The sequence below is a fragment of the Hyperolius riggenbachi genome, chromosome 11 (assembly GCF_040937935.1).
Source record: "Hyperolius riggenbachi isolate aHypRig1 chromosome 11, aHypRig1.pri, whole genome shotgun sequence".
Taxonomy (NCBI): Eukaryota; Metazoa; Chordata; class Amphibia; order Anura; family Hyperoliidae; genus Hyperolius; species Hyperolius riggenbachi.
This window is the reverse complement of record NC_090656.1, coordinates 84,037,324-84,052,512: the sequence shown is the minus strand read 5'-3', so window position 1 is coordinate 84,052,512 and position 15,189 is coordinate 84,037,324. Positions and strand designations below refer to the sequence as shown.

The window sequence follows — 15,189 nt, the reverse complement described above, 5'->3', positions numbered from 1 at the left end:
AGTAGACACTTCAAGGTATTCAGAGAGGGCATAGTGAGTCCGTGGCAGATTTCATTTTTTTTTTTGTCGCAAGTTAGAAGAAATGGAAACTTTTTTTTTTTTTGTCACAAAGTGTCATTTTCCGCTAACTTGTGACAAAAAAATAAAATCTATGAACTCACCATGCCTCTCACTGAATACTTTGGCATGTCTTCTTTCCAAAATGGGGTCATTTGGGGGGTATTTATACTATCCTGGAATTTTAGCACCTCATGAAACATGACAGGGGGTCAGAAAAGTCAGATGCTTAAAAATGGGAAAATTCACTTTTGGCACCATAGTTTGTAAACGCGATAACTTTTACCCAATCCAATAAATATACACTGAATGTTTTTTTGCAGATGAATGTCAGTTAAATCATGTGAGTATGATGATCTGCAGATCTCATAGACTATCATTGCAATTTGCAGGAATGGATTTTTGGCAGGAACAGATCTTTTGCAGATACTGATCTTTTGTGTCTGTACAGCATCTGTGTGTGCAGCATCTTGCAAAGATTTTTTTCTGATGTGGAGTTCAGCTCCATAGAAAAGACTGTGTAGAGTATGGCTCTCATACTACATGGAGGGTGGTAAGATTGGTCTGTGATCTTTCATTTTCCAAAGACTATAGTCTGATGTGTGTATGAGCCTTTAGACACTACTACAGGCAAATCGATCAGCAGGACTGCCAGGCAACTGGTGTGTAAAGGGAAATAAATATGGCAGCCTCCATATTACTCTACCTTCAGGCTGCTTTCAGAGTAAGACTTTACAGGCACACGTTAGTGCAGCCTGTAACGCAGCCCAACTCACAGTAATGAAAAATCAATGGGCTGTTCACATTGCCCACATTGCGTTACATTGTAACACTGCACGTTATTTATAAGTGCAGCATGCTTTGCGTTCTACGTTAGGGCCCGTTCAGATCACAAATGCGGATGGCCATGCGTGCGGAACGCGTGCGGACCACAACGCGTACGAACGCATGGCCATCCGCGTTTGTGTGCGTTGCGTGGCTGATCCCATCACTGAAAAGTGAATGGGACAGCCACGCATTTTAGCAAAATCTGCGTGCAGCATGCGTTCCCAGACCGCACAGGTCCGGAACGCATGCAGTGTGAACATCAGACATTGCACTCAATGCAATGTCTGATGTCGTGCGTATCGGCCACCTGCACGCGTTTCCAAATTAATATTCACTACACTGCCGTGTAGTCATGGGACGTTCGGCTCGATTCATTGAAAAGAGACGGATTTCCTATCTCTACTGTTCAGAATCGATTCATTGAAAAGAGCCGGACTTTCCATCACTAGGTTCAGTCCTGCTGCTCTGAATCGATTCTGAATAGTAGAGATAGGAAGTCCGGCTCTTTTCAATGAATCGATTCATTGAAAAGAGCCGGACTTCCCATCACTTCTGCTGTGTTTTCTTCCTGGAGCGGCCACTGATTGGCTGGCGGGACCACGTGATGCGGAGAGTTCTGATCACAAGGTCCCCGCAAGGTATGAGACAAAAAAGGCGCACCAACAGCCGCACAACGCGGCTCACTCTGGCGTCCTCCTCCAACACCACCATGCGACCATAACGTCCCCTAAAACGCAACGTCCTGGTGGGAAAGAGGCCTCAGTTGTCCTTTAAAGGATACCCGAACTGACATGTGACATGATGAGATAGACATGTGTATGTACAGTGCCTACTACACAAATAACTATGCTGTGTTCCTTTTGTTCTTTCTCTGTCTGAAAGAGTTAAATATCAGGGATGCAAGTGGCTGACTCAGTCCTGACTCAGACAGGAAGTGACTACAGTGTGACCCTCACTGATAAGAATTTCCAACTATAAAACATTTTCCTAGCAGAAAATGGCTTCTGAGAGCAAGAAAGAGATAAAAAAAAAGAAGGCGAAAGTCAGGACTGAGTCAGCCACTTGCATACCTGACATTTAACTTTCAGGCAGAGAAAGAAAAAAAGGAACACCGCATAGTTATTTGTGCGTACATACACGTCTATCTCATCATGTCACATGTCAGTTCGGGTATCCTTTAACATCCGGCACAGTTTTCTCCCAGCATTTAGAAAGACTTTTTTTTATAGTCTCTCCCAAACCCACCACCTGACATCCCCCAGTCATTAGCTTCTATAGTAGCTCGATAAAAGCAGGGACATGTCTATGTCCTGGTCCTTTGACTTCAGGGGATGAATGATTTGGCTGTTCGTATTAAAAATGGTCAATGATAGGCTAATAATTCTGCCTCACATGCAAATTTAATGCAAATATAATGCAAACTGTATGCAGCTTGGAACTATGCCGGACACACACACACACACACACACACACACACACACACACACACACACACACACACACACACACACACACACACACACACACACACACACACACACACACACTGGCAGCAAGAAACCTCTCAGAGCAGCTGTGTGGCCACACCCAGATGCAGCTCCATGTGATGGACAACTCTCCATGACCATTTCCCGACAACTAGCAATACAAATTCAAATGAATCCTGATGGCCTCTTCTGTGCGTAAGGCTGAACATAGCAATTTCATGCAGACAAATGGCAGTGTTTGTAACTCCATGTGTAACAGCACTTTAAAACCTGGTGCGACTACCTGGCAGCAAGAAACAGCTTAGAGCAGCTGTGGCCACACCCAGATGCAGCTCCATGTGATGGACAACTCTCCATGACCATTTCCAGACAACTAGCAAGCGCTCAGCCAGAACAGGGGTGCAGCTGACAGGCGGTGAGTGCACCACCTGCAGCTGCCCAGGTGAAACAGGGCATAAGAGGAGGATCTTCATGCTTAGGGAAGTTATCAGCTCCAAATAGGTTTTTTTTTTTCCAATTGTGAGCATTCACCATAGTCCACCCACCTGTAGCAGAGCTGCAATAAAGAGCTTTAAAAGATCTTTAAAAGATCTGTTTAGGGTAATCAAAAAGGTGCATCCGCTGCTTCACTGAACTGGATTGTGCAGCACGGAACTGAGAGGTATATGGAGGCTGCCATATTTATTTATTTTTACACAATACCAATTGCCTGGCAGCCCTGCTGCTCCTCTGCCTCTTATGCTGGGAATACACGGCTCGATTCTGAGCCATTAAGATGGTTAGATAGATAATTCCCAACATGTCCGATCACCATTTGATCGTCTTGCCGCTCGATTCACCATTAACGTTAATTGAAAAATGAAAAGAAAAACAAGCAGAAGAGAATCGAGTGGGCGAAACGATCGGGTGCAGGATTAAGCGCCAGAATCGACCAGTGTATTCCCAGCATAATACTTTTAACCACAGACCCTGAACAATCATGCAGATCAGAGGTTTCTGACTGAAGTCTGACTGAATTAGCATCATTCTTGATTCAGGTGTGTGATTCATACATTGTTAAAAAATATGGCAGCCTCCATATCCCTCTCACTTCAGGTGTCTTTAATGGAATTAGGCTTTACAAAAAGGATCATAGAGCAACTAACTTACTGTTACTGTAAAATGTTTGACTTTGATATGACATTCAAGTGCAAATAAGTTCCTTTTGGAGAGCTCAGGGGCAGATATATCCCAGTTTCTGCAGCTCCTCTCAGATATCATCAGGAACAGCAGATAAAAGCATTTCCAGAGAACAAGATGGCAGCCCCAATGAAACAGAATATGGTTGCTGCAGCTCTGGCCAAGAAAGTTATGCCATCATTAGCTATGTGGACTCGGGATAAAATAAACTTAAAGCGGATCCAAGATGAAAAACTAACTAACTATAACAAGTAACTTGTCTATATATCTTATCTAAAGTTTAGATCGTTTGCACAGCAAATCTAGCTGCAAACAGCTTCAATAGAATATGATTATTTCTTCCTGCGATACAATGACAGCAGCCATGTTTGTAAACATTACACAGAGACAGGCTTATCTGTATCTTGATCAATAAGCCTGTGAAAAAAACCTAATCCTCCCTCCCTCCTTCCCTCTGCCTCTGAAATCTCTGGCTAGTAATACCTCCCCCTCCTCCGAGTACATTTGAAATCGGCGCCGGAAGACTTGGGCGCAGGATACAGCGATATGTGGCTGATCCTGCTTCTGCACAAGTCCGGGCCGTTTTAATTACTATTCCCCCTCCAGGCCGCCATGGATAGTGGGGGAATGAAATAATTCGGCTTCCAGCGATTGCTGGAGGCCGAATTATTGTGTTTTTAAGCAACTTCGGCTCCGTCTTCTGAATAGATAGCACTCTTGCCTTGCAGTGCTGGTTCTCAGGTCTGAATCCCAGCCAGGGCATTATCTAGAAGCATCTGAGTGGGTTTCCTCCTGCATTCCAAAAACATACAGCTAAGCAGCTAAATTAATTGGCTTCCCCCTAAAATTGGCCCTACTACACTATACATAAATTGGCCCAAGGCTACAATACATACATCGACATATGACTATGGTAGGGATTTTATTGTGAGCCCCTCTGACGGACAGTTAAGTGACAAGACAATATACTCTGTACAGCGCTACGGAAGATGTCGGAGCTATATATTTAATAATAATATAGGTAGGGTAAGAGGGGTTTGATTCTAAAGCATGATGTTTGGGTGAAAGTAAGCCAACTAGGATTTGGATCAGGTTTTTGCCTGAATGCATGCCAGTTAAGTTGTCATATTTCTGACCCTCCAAGCTCTGAAGGGTGTTTAAAAATGTATATGGAAAAGGAGTATGTTAACATAGCAGCATTCTACGGTCAATGGCAAATCTGTACAAAAAGGCAACCCTAGTGCATAATGCAAACAAACTCACATTTATACATATCCAAATATTTCTAATCCCAGTGAAGCGATAATGCACTACATACGACAGGATGCAATTAGCTCATCATTGAGCTCACAGCAGTCTGCAGCTACTCATGTGTCATCAAGCTTACGGTCTAAGAGCAGGTGTATGCCAGTCTGCTCTGTGATCCACACAGACTGAGCAGCAACCCACGAGGGTTACGAGGATATTCCACTTATGTTAGAATGGCCATAAACAAAGACTAACATGAGTCTTTCTGTACCAATTTAATAACGTTATATAAACAAAGAATCAGCGCCAGAGGGTAAATAATCGCTGCTGAGAAAATACAATGTTCAAAAGTCCACACAGATAAAACTATTAAAAAGTCAGTGCAGATCATAAGTTAATCCACTGTTTCACAATCAACTATTTCACCAGAGTGGTCATCCAGCTCATAAATCCAAATGGTAGACCATCACCCAAAGGATTAGAAGGAGATTACCAGCTGCTGACAAACCACGCTGGAAGGTTGTATGTCTCGCATTCAGTGGTAAGGAGGACCAAGAAATGACCAGGATCCAAACTTCCAACAATCCTTATTAAGTTCAGGCATATCATCCGGAAGGCCTGTAGTGACTGTTCTGTTCCGTAGGTCCACAATCCGATTTGTCTTGAAGTTGGCCAAATCCTCTTCATCAAATACAATATCTGCCCAAAACACAGCAGCCTTGCAGGAGTCCTTGTAGTCCATGTAGTCCTACTGCTCTTCCAGCTCCTGGTAGAGATCCGGATTACTTGGATCTCTACCAGGAGCTGGACGAGCAGGAGGACTACATAGACTACAAAGAGATATTGTATTAGATGAAGAGGACTTTGCCAACTTCAAGATAGATTGGATTGTGGACCTACGGAACAGAACAGTCACTACAGGCCTGGAGGATGGTATGCCTGAACTAAAATAAGGATTGTTGGAAATTTGGATCCTGGTAGTTTCTTGGTCCCCATTACCACTGAATGCGAGACATACAACCTTTGTAACGTGGGTTGTCAGCGGCTGGTAAGCTCCTTCTAATCCTTTGGGTGATGGTCTACCACTTGGATTTATGAGCTGGATGACCATTCTGGTGAAATACAGTTGATTGTGAAACAGTGGATTCACTTATGATCTGATTTGATTCACTTAGGCCTTGAAACAGCACCAATAAAAGTGTGAAACATTGATCCTGCACCTCTATGCCTGACACCATTGTGGTTATGTATGCTCATGGATATAGGTATGCAGAATGGATTTTAGCAATATGCATTAATAAAAGCAATGTTTTAGAAGGTTTGAAAACTGTGCTCCGCAGTAGCAGATATTTGAACAGGAGGGAGAGACGAAGTGGAGCCAGCACTGCAGTTAGGGTAATTTATTGGGTCAAATATAACCGAGACACTTACAGTCAGCGAGATCGGATGCAAATGCGGGGAGGTGGGCGCCAGGTCTATGTCCCCCTGCGGTTTATTGGGTCAAATATAACAGACACTTACAGTCAGCGAGATCGGATGCAAATGCGGGGAGGTGGGCGCCAGGTCTATGTCCCCCTGCGGACGTCCGTTTCGCGCAACAAGCGCTTGTTCACCGCAATGGGGAAAGAGTTGGGGGCGGGCAGTTTCAGCGTGGGTTACATACCCACGTAGCGGCGGCACTTCCGCCTACGTCAGCCTGCCACGCCCCCTGGTTTCTAGAGCAACCACTGACGCCCACCTCCTCCGTAGAGAGGACGGAGAGCGTCCATGTAACTAGGCAATGAGAGACCTATGCAGCGGCGCCGCCCACCACACCAACCAGAGCCCAGCTCACGCGTCTAAAATGTAAACAAGACGTAGAAGCACTCAGTGCTGCGTCCAAGAGTACAAATATTAGCTAACTATATTAGAAGCATGTAGGACGCAAGAGCGCGGGCAATGACAGGACGTGCTAGGGCACCGCAGCACAGGAACCCCATCCCAATGTTGTAGAACATTAAAACCAGCTGAACAGAAGCCTAAAGGAGGGAGAGGGAAAGAAAGGAAGGAGGGGGGAAGGAAGGAAAGAAGGGGGGTAGAGACGGGGGGGGGAAGAAAAAAAGGAGAAGGAAAAAGGAAAAAGGATATGAAGGGTGGGGGGGCGAGAGGAAAATGGAGAGAAGGAGAAAGGGAAGGAAAAGGGGAAGAAAGGAAAGGAGGGGAAGGGAGATGAAGGGACGGGGAAAGCAAGAGGAGCAGGGTAGGGAGGACAAGGAGCGGACGAGGGGGGATGCCAGAGGCATGAAGGAGGTGCAAGGAACAGCAAAAAGCCCAAAATAGTCCCCAAAGGAGGGAAGAAAAGTGCAGAGTCATGTAGAGCTGCACATGCATGCGCGGCAAAGACGTGGGGAGCCGCGCAGGCATGTGCAACCACGAAGAGGGGGCTGAGGCATATAGAGGCCGAAGACCCAAAAGGCCGGAGATCAAGATACCCCAAAGGGTGTAGATAAAAAGTCTCACATGAGTCCCACCTGATATTTCATATTCTGTTATACTGCTTCAGTCATATGCTAAGGAAGGTCAAGTCCAGTCCCCTGCTGCAATCTTGAGAGTGCTGGAGTTTCATCTCCTCTACCTTCCGCAGATATTTGAACATTAGAATGCTGCCAGCATTAGCTTTGTAATGCTCAGTACAATATGAAGGAATTCAAACTGACCCTGCCCACAACCCGAGGTTACACTTCGTCAGATAAGGAGTGGCAGTTCTCAATCAAGGTGCGATCATCAAAGTGATTGCCTATCACTGAAAAGTCATATTTATTTATATTTTTAAGACTTACTTTAGACTACATGTTTTCATGAAATCTGGCACATTTTAAAAAGTGCATAGTATATGGCTACCTTTAGGCTACTTTCACACCAAGACGTTGCGTTTTAGGGGACGTTATGGTCGCATAACGTGCCCCTAACGCAACTCCTGGTGCTCTTGGATGTGGATGTCAGAGTGAGGCGCGTTGTGCAGCTCACTCTGGCGTCCGTGATGCGTACTCTTGGACGCATGCGGCATCACGTGGTCCCGCCAGCCAATCGCCGCGCAGAGCGGCGCTCCAGGAAGTAAACACTGCACGTCACACCGTGCAGTGAATATTAATTAGCCATGTGCCTGGCCGAGGAGTAGGAGGGAAGACCTCCTCCTCCAACACTACTGAGCATGTGCGCACAGTCTAACGCGGCTTAGCTGCGCATAGCGCACAGCACGCAGCACTTTCAACTTACATGCTGCGTTACAATGTAACGCAACGTGGGCACTGTGAACAGCCCATTGATTACTCATTGCTGTGAGTTTGGAAGCGTTACAGGCTGCACTAACGTGCGCCTGTAACGTCTTCCTGTGAGTATTATTATTATTATTATTATTATTATTATTTATTGTATTTATAAAGCGCCAACATATTACGCAGCGCTGAACAATAAATATATACAATGATACAAGGATGACATACATAGGGTTATACACATAGAACAAAGTTATACATACAAATTGTACAAAATACATGATCATGCAATATGGGCTGGTTAGGTAGGCCCAGTAATACAAGTACAGGCTGTCATAGGACAGGAGCACATGATCCTGTAGATTACACTAGGGAGTGGAGGACCCTGCCAGAGGCTTACAATCTAAAGGGAGGGGTGGAAACACTAGGGGGGGCTGTTAAATATTCCTTAGAGAGTTACTGTGTGGTAGGAGGTGGGTAGGCCATCATAAAGAGGTGGGTTTTGAGGGCTTGCTTGAATGTGTTGAAAGAGGGAGCAAGTCTGATGGGTGGTGGAAGGGCATTCCAGAGGGTGGGGGCAGCTCTTGAGAAATCCTGCAGGCGGGCATGGGAGTGTGAAATGCGCAGGGTGGTGAGGCGAAGGTCGTTGGAGGAACGGAGGGGGCGACCTGGTGTATACTTGTGAACAAGCTCCGAGATGTAGGTAGGGCATGTTTTGTGCACAGATTTATACGCCAGGCATAGAATCTTGAAACTTATCCTGAGCCGGATAGGGAGCCAGTGCAGGGATTCACAAAGGGGAGATGTGGATGCAGAGCGGTGCGAAGAATGGATGAGTCTTGCAGCCGCGTTCATCACTGATTGAAGGGGGGCAGTGCGTTTCAGGGGGAGGCCAGAAAGGAGTGAGTTACAGTAATCAAGGCGGGAGATGATGAGGGCATGGATGAGCAGTTTGGTCGTGTCCGGGGTTAAGAATGGGAGTATGAAAGTAGCCTTAGTGTTTAAGTTAGGCCCTTCGCCATCTGCAGTACAGTAAAACTTCAAAAAGGAAATTGTGATCCTATATAAATAAATTCAGATGTGTCGAGTTGTACAGCACTGTAAAAGGGGGCTATAGCACTGCTGCTTCATAATATAACCCTTTAGGATATTTTGTCTATTTTTGCCTGAATTTGTAGGGAATAAAAATTGCCATGTTCACACTTTTTTTGTATGCTGAGGTGTCTCCTTTCATGTAATTAGCATTTTACAACCTTTGGTGAGTTAGAGCAAAGGAATTTGAATTCTAACATGAAATCAACAAGATAATTCTTGTCTATTTTACATGTGCACACATTTTATGGTCGTGTTATCAAGAGAAATGTAGGGCACCTTTTATTGAGCACTATACTGTTATAATGTTTACATTTAGAATAAAACAAAAACATTGTGGGTTTAGGACACCTGAAGAGGAATGTGGCGATTGCTACTTTGCCTGTCTGTCCTGTTGATCATCTGCATATACCGGTAATACTTCTGAATCACTAACCCCAAATTACCCAGAATACGTATTCTAATCAGCTGCCCTAACTAGTAACCACAGGCTTGCTGTGGGACCGGGATACCACTAAGGCCAAATGCACTGAATCATAATATTAAGTATGGATGGTAGTATGGCTGTTTTTTTTTTGTTTTGTTTTATTCAAGAATTCCTTAAGGGTGAAATAATAAGTTAAATGTTAGCAGTACCTAATTGGAAATAATCCACAACTTATCCATAAAGACCAGACGTTTGTTTTCTGCTTGTTTTTTGAGGATAGTGTGGAACCAGGCATACATGAAAATACTAGGTGGTGTGATAGGGAGGGGGACATGGAATGACCAGTGATATTGTGGAGAGGAGGGGAGGGGGCAGAGCCCTGGTTTAGTCAAAGGACCACTGGTGACTGCTTTGAAATATGAGGGGGCAGTCAGAGTGCAAGAAAAGATAAATGGCTTCCAAAGTGGCCATATACAGGTGCATTGAAAAACTGCGACACCCTGGTAGTGATAGAGTGACTGGACACACTACAGAATGAATGCACAGCCAGCAGCACAGTGTGGGGGACACTTGAAAGCTCTGACTGTGCTGGAGAACAAATGTTATATTCTATTTGTTACATCTGCTGCCAATCACTTCAGAAAAGGTACAGATGGCCCTTTATAAACCGTGTGAGCTAAAAAGAGTCTTATGCTTGCCATGCCAAATTCAATTTTAATACATTTTCCTTGATATGGGCCAAATATTTTAACCACTTCCCTACCCTGGTCATTTTCACAGTTCAGCTCTGATTACTTTGGCAATAACTTTATAAATAATTATCACTAAACGATCTTTATATTTTATTCAGGACAAATTAGGCTTTTTGTGGCTGATATTTGTTTTTATTAATGACCTTATTTCATATGTATGTTAAAAGGAAAAAAGAGAAAAAATACACAATTTATCCACTTTCATACATTATAGCTTTAATGTAAATCGCTTCTATTGTGCATTAAACCCGCACATTTTATTTTTCTAGCTCTCCTGTTTATTTAACCTTCCTGGCGGTAACCCCGAACGTAGTTCGGGGTAAGCCGCGCAGGAGGTTTTCTCAGGCCCTGCTGGGCCGATCTGTGTAATTTTTTTTTTGCTGAACGCAGCTAGTACTTTGCTAGCTGCATCAGCACACCGATCACCGCCGCCCCGCGCCAATTTGCCGCTATCTGCGCCGCCGCAGAGCCCCCCCCCTAAACCCTTGCGCTGCCTGGCCTATCAGCGCCAGGCAGTGCTAAGGGGTGGATCGGGTCTCCCTTAGACGTCACGACGTCCATGACGGTGAAGTCATCCCGCCCCGTCGCCATGGCGACGGGGGAAGCCCTCCAGGAAATCCCGTTCTTTGAACGGGATTTCCTGATCGCCTATCGCCGGAGGCAATCGGAGGGGCTGGGGGGATGCTATCAGGGGCTGGGGGGATGCCCTAGGCTCGCTACATGATTTAAAAAAAAAAAAAAAAAAAAAAAAAAAACGGCAGCGCTGCCCCCTGGCGGTTTTTAGTATACCGCCAGGGAGGTTAAAGGACCTCTGTCGCAAAAATCTTAAAATTTAAAATATATGTAAACTTATACAATTAAAGAGAACCCGAGGTGGGATTTAATGATGTTAGTGGGGCACAGAGGCTGGTTGTGCACACTATCACCAGCCTCTGTTGCCCTATGGTGTGCCCCAAGACCCCCCTGCGCTCTGCTATCCCCAGCACCATGCTAGCGAGGCTGTTTACATGTGACTGTCAGCGCCGCTCCCCCGCCTCCGCTGTATCGGCGCTACCCGCCCGCGTCCCTTTCCTCCAATCAGCGCCGCTGACAGACAGTCACCTGTAAACCGCCTGCTGGCGACACGCTGTGTGTCGCTAGCACGGCGCTGTTGATAGAGCGCAGGGGGGTCCTGGGGGCACACCATAGAGCAACAGAGGCTGGTGATAGTGTGCACAACCAGCCTCTGTGCCCCACTAACATCATTAAATCCCACCTCGGGATCTCTTTAAGAAGTACATTTCTTCTAGAGTAAAATGAGCCATAAATCACTTTTCTCATGTGTTCCTGTCACCTACAGTAGGTATTAGAAATCTGACAGAAGCGACAGGTTTTGGACTAGTCCATCTCCTCATGGGGGGGTTCTCAGGGATTTCTTTATTTACAAAATGCACTTAGTGAACGGCAGTTGCTCCGTCCAACTGCCAAAAAAAAAAAAGTGTACGATGAGCAGGGAGGCTAGTCAGCATCTTTGTATAAATCTTTTTCAGGGAGTGTCTTTATAAAGAATAAAGGCCATGCTGAGGATCCCCTATGGAGAGATGGACTAGCCCAAAACCTGTCGGTAATGTCAGATTTATACTACTTACTGTAAATGCCAGCAACATAAAAGAATTTATGGCTCATTTTACTCAGGAAGAGATATACTCATTTGTGTTTTAAATTTTAAGAATTTCGTGACAGTTGCTCTTTAAACCGTCCATTTGTTTTAATATGTATTAGTAACACATTGTATATACCCTACTCTCTTGTTACACCTGTCTGTTCCTGCAATGTTTGTTTTACACTTGTTTACACATTAATCCTGCCAATGCATTCCCTGGGAGGAAGAGATGGGTTTGCTGTCATTCCTTTACAACTGTGTAGCATTGTTATCAGCTCAGAGATAAATAGTGTTTTCTAGGATTTTGTAGTGAGGGGAGTGCAGAGACTTATTTTCACATCATGAGGAAGGAAGTGGTTAAAATCCAATCAAAATATGAGAAGGAACAGCTAGACATCACAATTATTACTTCAGAATAACTTTCTGAATTAGTCACCAATTCTTTGACCAAGACCAAAATGATCAGCTCACTTCAACTTCTCTGTCCATTCAGTTCAACGCCTTCAAAATAAGATGGCAACATGAGGCCAGTGGATAGGCCAAAAATAATTCAAATAAACTTTTGTGCTGCTGGAAAAAGTCAAAAATAATAGCAAACACAGGTACTGTATTATCAGAAAGAAAAAGCTACCACTGGGGGCACTAAAGAGCATAGCAACAAAAAGCACATGTTCACTAAAAATATGTAAAAACCTGGGGAACCTGTGCCTCAGAAAGCGAACAATAAATGGAACACAGAAAGCAGGTACAGTATCTATAAAAAATACACACATATACATAGTAAATGCCTAATAATCTGTATTAAGGAATTCAATGGAAAATGCAGGTACAGTATTTCATTTTACTAAACTGTTTAGATCCCAGCTGCAAAATTAGTATGCATCAGAATTACCCTTTGTTCTTCATTTTATATGCTAGATAACCATTTGCGTTATAACCACACATCTGTCAGAGTAAACCTGCTCAAGTTTATTTTGCACACAAATTGTTCAATAAAACTAAGATAATAAAAAAAAAGACAAAGAAACTGAAGAAAAAAAGTGCAGCGGCTGCTCATAGCAACAGAAATCTATTAGGGCTTGTTCACACCTAGGGCGCTTTCGAGTATTTAAGCAGCGGCGATTTTCAAAATCGCCCTAAACTCGCTTGAGCAAGGATTCCCTATGAGAGTGTTCACATATGAGCGGTTCGATTCCAATCCGCTCACCAAAGCGTTGCCTGTACCATTTTTGGGCGATTTGCCTATAATGGAAGGTATAGGGAAATCGCAAAACGCTTGAAAAAGCGATTTGTATAGCGATTTTCCAAGCAGTTTTTAGAATAAGTACGTTGCATTTATTCTTTTCCGGGTCAAAGAGTTCACTTCCTGACTGAGGTCAGAAAGTGCCAAAAGGAATCGCTCTGCAAAAGCACTTAGAAAAGCGCTTTACAAAAAAAATGACTAACGCACAGGTAAGCGTCAGGAGGCACTAAAAAAAAAAAAAAAAAACTCCCACAAAATCGTAAAACGCTGGCGTCTGCGATTGCGATTTATGATGCGAACAAGGCCTTAGAGGGAGCCTACATGGCTACTCTGACAATGCTTCAAATCTTTGCACTCATCTTCACAGACCACCTCCAGTAAATTCAGTAAAAAAAAAATTACACTTAAAGAGTTAAGCAAGATAGCAAATATGAGTAATGAAAAGTAGTATATTAACAAAGCTAGTAAAACATAAAGGCTGCAGATACATACTGTGCTCTGATCTCTGAAGTGCCTATAAGGAGTATGAAAGAAAATGTGAGCTGGGATGGATTTATACACGTGGAGTCAAGCAGCAAGTACTACAAGTTAGATAAGAATTTGTACTTTGTGCCCGAGGCATGCAAATACAGAGCAGATAACTCCCGGACCTGTCTCTCCTGCTCTGTACCGCACATCAGTGTGAGGCGTGACAGACGAAAGTGATTTCCAAACATTTGTAAGTGCTAAATAAAGAGTATGGAATGTTCTCATCTAACAAGAAAAATAAAAAAACAAAGTGTTTATCTCGAACGTGGCTACGCAGTAGAGATGTTTGCTGTGCAACTATGCCGATATATTTCCAGAGCAAACATAAGCATAACCAATGACATCAAGTGCAGCAAAATATATAGTGTGGACCTTGGCAAATACACTCATGGCATACTGCATTATCAATTTTCTGTAAGATCCTAATGCTAAGTTGACAGTGGTGCGTTGCAGTGAGGTGTAATGCTGGGTACACACGATGCGATTTCCCGTTCGATTTGCGGATCGATTCGATTAAATCAAACATGTTCGATTGGATTTCGATCGTTTTTTTCATGATAGGTATGCAAAATCGACGGAAAAATCGATCGAAATCCAATCGAACATGTTTGATTTAATCGAATCGATCCGCAAATCGAACGGGAAATCTCATCGTGTGTACCCAGCATAACAGCCACTTTTTTACCGCGTATGCAACATTCACAGTGCAGCGGGTGTGTTGCAGTAGAACGGGTAGCGGCATACGCATATGTTAACAGTGAAGGTGAAGCCTACTTTTCATCGACTGTATGCTTTGCTGTACAAGACAACACAAGCATAATGCGTGATGCTGATCTGCTGATCTGATTTGTTGCATTCCTACTGTCACAGCGAACGCAACAGCCAACTGGCTATCCTGCTAATCCTCTACCTCTAACACTTTTAGCCATAAACCCTGAACAAGCATGCAGCAGATCAGGTGTTTCTGACATTGTCAGATCTGAAATATTAGCTTCATGCTTGTTTCTGGCATTATTCACACACTATTGCATCCTAAAAGACCAGCAGGACTGCCAGGTAACTGGTATTGTATAAAAGGAAATAAATATGGCAGCCTCCATATATTTCTCACGTCAATTGTCCTTTAAGACAGAGTCACACAGGCAATGCCTTAGTGAGAGAATTGCTAGTAGGGAATTACCGTACTGATCTTTCTTATGAAAGGGTGATGCCTTGAGGTTGCTAGCAGTAGTCTGCATGCAATGTTTGGCCGTGCGCGACGGCACATGACTTCAATCGATTGCGGTACTTTGGGAATCTTAATGCAGGAGTCGTCGGGGATCTTAAAGATTCGATCAGCCGCAACAGTTATCTTCGCACAATGCTAAACGACTCATGTGAATGCGTGCCTGTACCCACGTCACAAGATCGCAGAAACGAGCACTCGTGGCTAAAAAATCTTCGGTCATCAGA

The 15,189-nt window shown here is 44.1% G+C and overlaps 1 protein-coding gene across 6 annotated transcripts in view; it reads right to left on the bottom strand.

Annotated features, from left to right (window-relative positions):
• The window catches only part of PC (pyruvate carboxylase), a 1,086,793-nt gene that overhangs the window by 780,989 nt on the left and 290,615 nt on the right, over positions 1-15,189 (bottom strand). The window contains exon 3 of one of the 6 annotated variants that reach the window (XM_068259509.1): positions 13,702-13,723. The exons of the other annotated variants lie outside the window; for them this stretch is intronic. The gene's annotated coding sequence lies outside the window, so the exon portion shown is untranslated. The remainder of the gene's footprint in view (positions 1-13,701; positions 13,724-15,189) is intronic. 6 annotated transcript variants of the gene reach the window in all.